Genomic DNA, 7,850 nt, shown 5'->3' on the forward strand with positions numbered 1-7,850 from the left:
CTGCCATGGCTGGGGTAGTGCCGCAGTGGGGACCGAGGCCCCACCAGCACCGTGCGTGAGGTGGCACCGAGGCGTGTGCTGCTGTGTCGGGCGTTGACAACATGGTGATGTCTGAAGCAACATCACTGCCGTGTCTGAGGTCACACCGTGGTGGTCTCTGAGGTCACACCACTGATGGGGTGTGACCATCCCTCAAGCAATACCACCACCACAGTGTCTGAGGTCACATGGTGATGTCACACCATGACAGTCTCTGAGGTCACACCACTGCACTGCCATTTCTGAGGTCACAGTGTGACAGCCTCTGAGGTCACACACTGCCACCACGTCTCCAGTACCCCCCAGCCACATCCCTTGCCAGGGGAGCAGCCCCTCGCTCCCACACGCAGACACCCTCCATCCTCTCCCCTGCTCCTTGCAGACACCTTCGGACCTTTCCATCCCAACTGCCTCCACATCCCCCTGCCCTTCAGGTGCTGCATAAATGACCTATTCAAACAACGCCAGATCGGTGCCCCCCGCCCTCTCCCCGCACGAAAAGCCATGCCCACCCTTGTGGCTCATCGCCTGGCCACGTACAGCCCTTCCTCCTGCCTGTTCCCCTGCCATTGCCTTCCTGAGCTCCATCCACAGAAGCCACCCCAATTTGTGTGGGGACCTCCCCCCTTGCTGCACTGGGGCATCTCCCCAGCACCCACGGTGTGGGTGGTGTGACACAGCACCCAGTGGCTCGAGCAGCCTTACAAGGTGGCACCTGCGTGTCCCAGCACTAAGAACCCAGAGATGGGAGAAGAACGAGCCCCGCTGGATTCCGGTTCACTTTTTTATTTCGACTGTAATGCAAACAGGCATAAGTATTCCATAAAATCAGAAGATGGGAACTATACAGAGAGAGGAGCATGCTGTAGAACAACGCAGATATCTTGCAAACAGAGCCAGAGTCGGTCCGAGGGAGGGGGCTGGAGAACATTGTACGAACGGCAGAGATTTTAGCAGCATCGAGAGCTCGGAGGTAGGGGAAAACCATGTTTCTGACCGCTTAAAGCACTGGTATGAGCAAATACGACAGCGGCTCACCCCTGCTCCCCACCCCTTTACTCCTCAGGGACAATAAACCTACCTTAGGTGCAAAGTGAGAGTAAAGACAACGTGCCGGTCTTAAATCGTGGCGTCATTTTAGAAACCGGATGAAGGCACAGTGACATGAGGAGGTGCTGGGGGAGGGGGGGACATGGAGCAGGAGGACCAGAGAGCAGCGCGAGGTGGGAGCCCCCATCCAGCACAGAGGAATTTACCCACAACTGAAGAGTTTAGGAAACCTCTGCAATGGGAAGTTTGGGAGTTGCCTGCCCCAAAACCATTACCCTTTGTGGACTGGTCCCATTTCTCATCTGGGCACCGCTGCTCTTCAGGGAAAAGGCCACCAGAAAAAAAAAATAAACATAAAATTACTCCAAACCAAGTTTTGAGGCTTACACTTTTCAGAGGTGCCTAAGGGAATTGAGGGAATAAATCCCTGTTCCTGTTAGGAAAATTAATTGGCACTGAATATCGAACTCCCCGGGCAGGCAGCAGAACTCATGTCTCAATCTACTCTCAAGCTAAAGCAGTGATGAGTCCTGGCTGGAAGTCATCCTACTCCATTCACCTCTGCCCTGGGGAACTGGGTGCGCTCGGCAGGAGCTGGGGTTTTTTTCCTGGACTGGGGAACCTATTCTGACCCCGAGGGTTTTTCCAAAGGCATCTGGAGGCAGCAGAGCACGTTTACCCTTGGGAATTCGCAGACACTCGCCTGTTCGGTGGAGTTGTAGCGAAGCAGAGAGTTTGCATTGAATGTCATTGGCTTCAAAGCCACAAATGCCGGGCACGGGGAGTTGGTGAAACACTGGCTGCTGTTTCTGCAGCTCCTGCTGAGCACTGCAAAGCCTGCTTTAAGACACGATTCCATGCCACCATCACACAGCGAGGAGAATAAAACAAGCGGGTCTGGAAGCAAGTACCACTAATGCCACTGGTTGGGGCTGAAAACACATTAAGGCAGCTTTGTTGCCCTTGGAAAATGTTTAAATCTCCATTAGCAATTATTGTGGGGACAAAATATTCAATTTTGTCCAAGACTATTTGATAGAATTCAGGTTTCCCCCCCCCCCCCCCCGCTCCCCTGCCAAAGCCAACACAAAAAGCCATCACACATCAGTTGCTCTTTTACACCAACTTTCCCATTCTTTAGCCTCCTCATTTTTTAAACATCAAGAAAACCACTTTGCCCAGTGTGCCCCTTTCCCAACCACCCCAAACCCTGCAGCCAATGTCTGCCCCAGAACTTCTCCTCAAGCCTTGGTCCATAGGTGGAGGAGAAGCCCCAGTGTGTCACCCACCTCCCCGCCCTGGCAGCAAAGAGGAGCTGCTTAAACACTTCCTGAGTTGCCCTTGTACCCACGCTAAAAATCAAGTTGATTTTGACCTTGAACCGAGTGCTTTAAAGCAGCAACCTCAACCTCATTAGCTTTCCCCTGATTTCCTATAATTACATGAGGCCACACAGAAGAAGCCAGAGCGTAGATCTCCCCACTGAGGGTGGATTCCACATGGAGTGATGGAGTCATGCATTGCAGGCAAGCACAGACTGACCCACGTGAAAGCGCTGCCGCCGCCGTGACATCGCTGCTGCTGCTGCTGTGAAAGCCTGGAGCTGCTGAAGTCCCCAGGCCAGTGGTTTTGTATGTGGGAGGACTCAAATTCTAGACAGAATCTGGGGACAGCGTTTTCAAGAGCGTTCAGCACTGGCCAAATTTTTCCCCTCCTGGTAGAGCTGTAGAGACAGAGTTACGTGGACTTGGATGGTCCTGACAGCGCGTCTCTGTCTGGCCTGTAAAGGGACCGCGCTCCCCACTGGCACTATCAAGGCAATTGCAGAGTTATCAGAGCAGTTCTGATGCTGGGAACAGGTCCCCAGCGAAAGCAGGAACAAAATTCAGCTTCAGGCATAAAATTATCCTTCCAAAAAGCCCCACTGGGAACTCTCTGCGGCTTCCTCGCGGTATAAATCAGGACTTAAAGGCTTCGGGGCTCGTAAGTCAGGAGGCAGCAGCTTTGGCTCAGGCTCGGTGCAAGTCCACGAGGCTTCAGCACAAGGGTAGCCTCTCCCCAAATAAAACCATGGCCTCCTGTCTGCGGTCAGTGGTCCAAAAGCAGCGGTGCTTTTGCAGAAGTTGGTGTCCGGTGTGCACCCTGCACTGCCTCCACCCCCTATAAAGCCCCATCACGAGGAGGTTAACTATGGAGCATGGCTGAGCAGGGCTGTCACTTCATTCTGGGGTCCCAGGGGGAATTTGCCCACCAAGAATGTCACTTGTGAAATGAAGTCAGCCCCGATCTCTGTGTGCTGGGAGTGGGAGTGGGAGAACAGCCCCGGTGCCAGTCTCTCCTAGTGCCACAGTCTCTCCCAGGACCCAGCCTTGCCAAGCAGCTTGCTGGACCTTTGAGCTGGGCAGGCAGGGCTGAGATTGAAGGAGAAGGGAAGGGTCTTCAGAGGGGAGGTGGCAGACAAGCCTGGGTCACATCCCAGGATGGGGTGAGAAGCATCCTGTACTGACAGTAAAGGAACTAACGGCACGATCCCAGCGAGACTGGGCACAGGGTCACAGAGCTCCCACCTCTTCCCACCTCAGGACGCAACAGCGAGTTCACTGGCCTCACAGAGACACGTCATCTGGTGCTGCTCTGGGTGTGAGCAGGGTGCCCGGCCCATCCCAGGGACACATAGAACCGGGCACAGGGAGCGTGGGCAGCCCAAACTCAAACCCCGTCTCTCTCTGGCTGGTATGAACGCGGCTGGCTCGGTTCCTCCGGCATGACAAACTCAGTCCTACCCAGCAGCGGCCGCGGAGGTGTCGGCTCTGTGAGCCCGCTCCCCATGGCAGAACTCTCATTATTTTCCCGCTGTCTCTCATAACTAGAAGCACAACAAACTCCCAGGCAGTCCTTCTGGGGAGATGAAACCTTTGAAATCATCATCAACACAGGCAGTAGATACCTTGCACTGAATGAACAACTTATTTTTCCCTGCTAGCGGACACAGCGGGTTGGGAAAACAGAGAACCGTTTCCCAGGAGTTTCCAAGTTCATATATAACTTTCTGTGGACATCTGAAAAAACCTGTGAATTAAAATCTTGGAGAAAAACACCCCTCACTTCATGGTGTCTTGACAATCCAATCTCCCGCTTAGAGAACCGTTCCTCAGGTTTAATCCCTGGGGAGTGAGAAAGAGCTGAGCTGCTGCAAATCAGGCAGCGGTGGGCATCCTCCGGGAGAGGGGCTGGGACAGCACTGGGACAAGCTGGGTGTCCTTCAGGTCCAGGATTTCCTTGCTGGGGAGCACGCGGGGCTGTGCAGGAGCCTGGATGGGCATCAGGGACCCGAAGGTGACAGATCCATGGACCGAGTGGCTGAGAGGCACAACCCCTCCACACATGACACCCCCGAGCAGCTCATGGCACCAGACCCCAGACCCTGTTTATGCATGCTGGAGGTACTGCAGCTACACCCACACATCAGAAATGTCACACCGAGATGAGCAGAGTCTAGACAGCCGGTGGGAGAGCCGCCTTTGTGGAATGAGAAAGCAGAGCTGCAAGTTTATTTCCCCCTTAGCCACAGGAGGAAATGAAGCTGGAGGAGAGCGTGGAGCCACTGCAGGTGAGGGGGATGAAGGAGAAGGTGAGACATCGGAGACTGACTCAACTGAAAATCATGAATCAGAATTCCCAGCGGTGCGGCTTGCGAGGAGCGAAGGGTCCTGCTCAGGCAGAGGGAGCGGGTGGCAGCCCAAGCCCCAGGGGACGTGTCACCTTCATGGACCTTCATCATCTCCATTCCTACTCACCCACCCAGTGCCTCTTCAGCTCGAGACGGCTCTGGCCATCTGCCCTGCACAGACCCCTCTGGGGACCCTGCCGAGGGCAAGGCACACACCCCGGTCCCTTCTCCGCTGTTGCCACCAGAGACTTGGGAGGAAGGGGAGACGGGGGTGGCAAGATTTGGGGTGCAGGAAAAGCAAGCCAACTCATCCCCAACAGCAGCAACATGACTTCCAGATGGGAGATCCTACTAAAAGGAGGACCAGAGCACAAAGCCTGGAGCCAGAATCAAGTTTCCATAAAGAAGAGGATGAGTTTTAGAATTTTTTCTTTAGTGCTGTGTCTGCAGCCTCAGGACTGGGGCTTTGGGCCAGGCTTGCTGTGTGTTCACAGCACCAGGGCCAGGGAACTGGCTCCCACCGACAGACCCCTGCCCAGACCTACACATCCCAGCAGCGGAGGGGCCCAGCTCTCCATCCCACTGCCCACCCTGGGACTGGGTCACAAAATCACTGAATCACTAGGTTGGAAAAGACCTTTAAGATCATCGAATCCAACCATTCCTGTCCTGTGCTAAACCATATCCCTGAGCACCTCATCTCCCCGTCTGTTAAACACATCCAGGGGTGGGAACTCAACCCCCTCCCTGGGCAGCCTGTTCCACATCCTCACAACTCTTTCACAGAAGAACTTTTCCCTAACATCTGATCTGGCCCAGCCTGGCACAGCTTCAGGCCTTTTCCCCTTGTCCTATCTCCTATCCCCTGGCTGAAGAGACCATCGCCCACCTCTCTGCACCCTCCTGGCAGGTCAGTGTAGGGGGTGATAAAGTCTCCCCTCACCTTCCTCTTCTCCAGGTTGAACACCCCCAGCTCCCTCAGCCACTCCTCATAGGATCTGCCCTCCAGCCCCTTCCCCAGCCTGGTTGCCCTTCTCTGGACACATTCCAGGGCCTCAATGTCCTTCTTATGGTGAGGAGCCCAGAACTGGACACAGCACTCGAGGTGCAGCCTCACCAGTGCCCAGTACAGGGGCACAATCCCTGCCTTGGCCCTGTTGGCCATGCTGGGTCTGACACAAGCCAAGATGCCATTGGCCTTCTTGGCCACCTGGGCACACTGCTGGCTCGTGTGCAGTCACCCAACACCCCCAGGTCCTTCTCTGCCAGCAGCTCTCCAGCCACTTTGCCCCCAGCCTGCAGCTCTGCACGGGGTTGTTGTGTCCCAGGCGCAGGACTCTGCCCTTGGCGCTGTATCCCCCTGGGACTGGGGCACAGGGCACAGAGAGGGACCACTGCCCTTTCTCCCATCACATCCTGCTTTCACCTCCAGGTCATGGAGCCCCGGGCAGTGACACAAACCTGTCCTTGGGCCTGGCTCCAGGCTCTGCCCAGCGAGCTGGGCTCTGGCCACACCGTGGCAGCATTCATTCGCATCCTGCACCCTGCCAGAAGCTCTGCTGGCACCAGCAGCAAAGCCGAGACCTGCATCCCAAATCCTCCCAGGCCTCTTGCTCCTCTCTTGGGCTGGAGTGTTTCAAGTGTTCAGGGACCCAAAGTTGCAGAAATTGGTCACAGCACACGGGGATGCAGCCAGCCAAGCCAGCGGGTCCCAGCAGAGGGTGGGAATGACTGTGAAGCCTGGAAAGCCAGCATGGCTTGTACTATGGGCTGGGAGAGCAGCAAACCTCCTGCAGAGCTGTTTGTTCTGACTTCAGCCCATCTTACCCCTCTGAAAGCAAGCTCACCATCGCAGCTCCCGACAAACCCTCTGCTGTCACTGGTGCAGGTGGTTTTCTCCGTACAAGCACCAGTAACGCAGCTCAGCGGAGCCAGGGCAGGAGGAAAGGATCAGCATCTCCCAGCTCAGAACATCAACCCTGTGCCCCTGCCTCCCAGCAAGAGCTGCGCCGTGCCCTGGTCCTGCCGGCGAGGGAGGACAAACCTTCTGCAGGGCGAGGAAGGGAGGAGGAGGAGGAGGAGGAAGGACACACAAGGTCACGCGGGCTTTACCTCGCAGGCAGCTCTTCCCTGTTAAAGGGGCTGATGGGGCTTTGATCACATTAACAGGTTGCTTTTTGGGGCCAGATTTTTGCGGCAGGGCCGAGGTGTGAGTGTGTCAGAGCCCAGAGTCACACGGCATCTTTGCAGCTGATCTCACCTTCCTTCTCATATGAGATGTCCCGGCAGAGACAGCTCGTGCTGCTGGCAGGTGGCACAGAGCCTATGGAGGGGACTGGCTTGTCACTGTGCATTGCTTCTTGCAGGCAGGTCACTTGCTGCTCCTGAAGGTGTGGAAGCGGCTGGGGTCTGCTGTCCCAGAACTGCTCACAAGACTGCACTAAGATGGAGCTGGAGGTCTCTGGGCTTTCGGGAGTCCTTGCTTGGCACGTCCTCACCAAGGAGCAGGAGCCTCCATAACCCTCCAAGTGCTGCTTCCAAAGAGGTTTTGTTACCTCTCGCAGGCAAGGTGCCTTCGGCAGCTTGGAGCTGCTTCCCTCCCATCCTTGTGGCTTTCCAGTCTCACCTGGGAGAGGGTTCACACAATCACAGCATGCAAAGCTCTGGGATGCAGCCGGTCCCGGAATCTCTCCCACCAGCATCATAGCTGTAGATCACATAGCTCCTGTCTGGAGGACAACCTGGCCAAGCTGCAGTCTCTGCCAGAGGTTTCTCCTGAGCACACACATCACCCCATCGTTGGGTGCTTGGCTCCTCTGCAGGAGAACTTTCACATCAGCAAAGAAGTGGGGACTGAGCAGAGGGAGAGGCTCATGGGGAGCAGGGAGTGGAGGAGGCGGCAAACATAGCGCAGGGTCCAGGTAGGAGAGATTACGACACACGTATCAGAGACCCTTTGGATCAGGACAGACACGTTTGTACCCAGGCTGCCTAGGGAGAAGCAAAGCTCATAGGTGCAAGGGCATTGCACATCATCTTTCCCCAGCCTCAGGCACGTGCTCAGGTCTGTAGAAGTCCAAAGGATAGCCAA

The sequence above is a fragment of the Gallinula chloropus genome, assembly GCF_964237585.1.
Source record: "Gallinula chloropus genome assembly, chromosome: 17".
NCBI lineage: Eukaryota > Metazoa > Chordata > Aves > Gruiformes > Rallidae > Gallinula > Gallinula chloropus.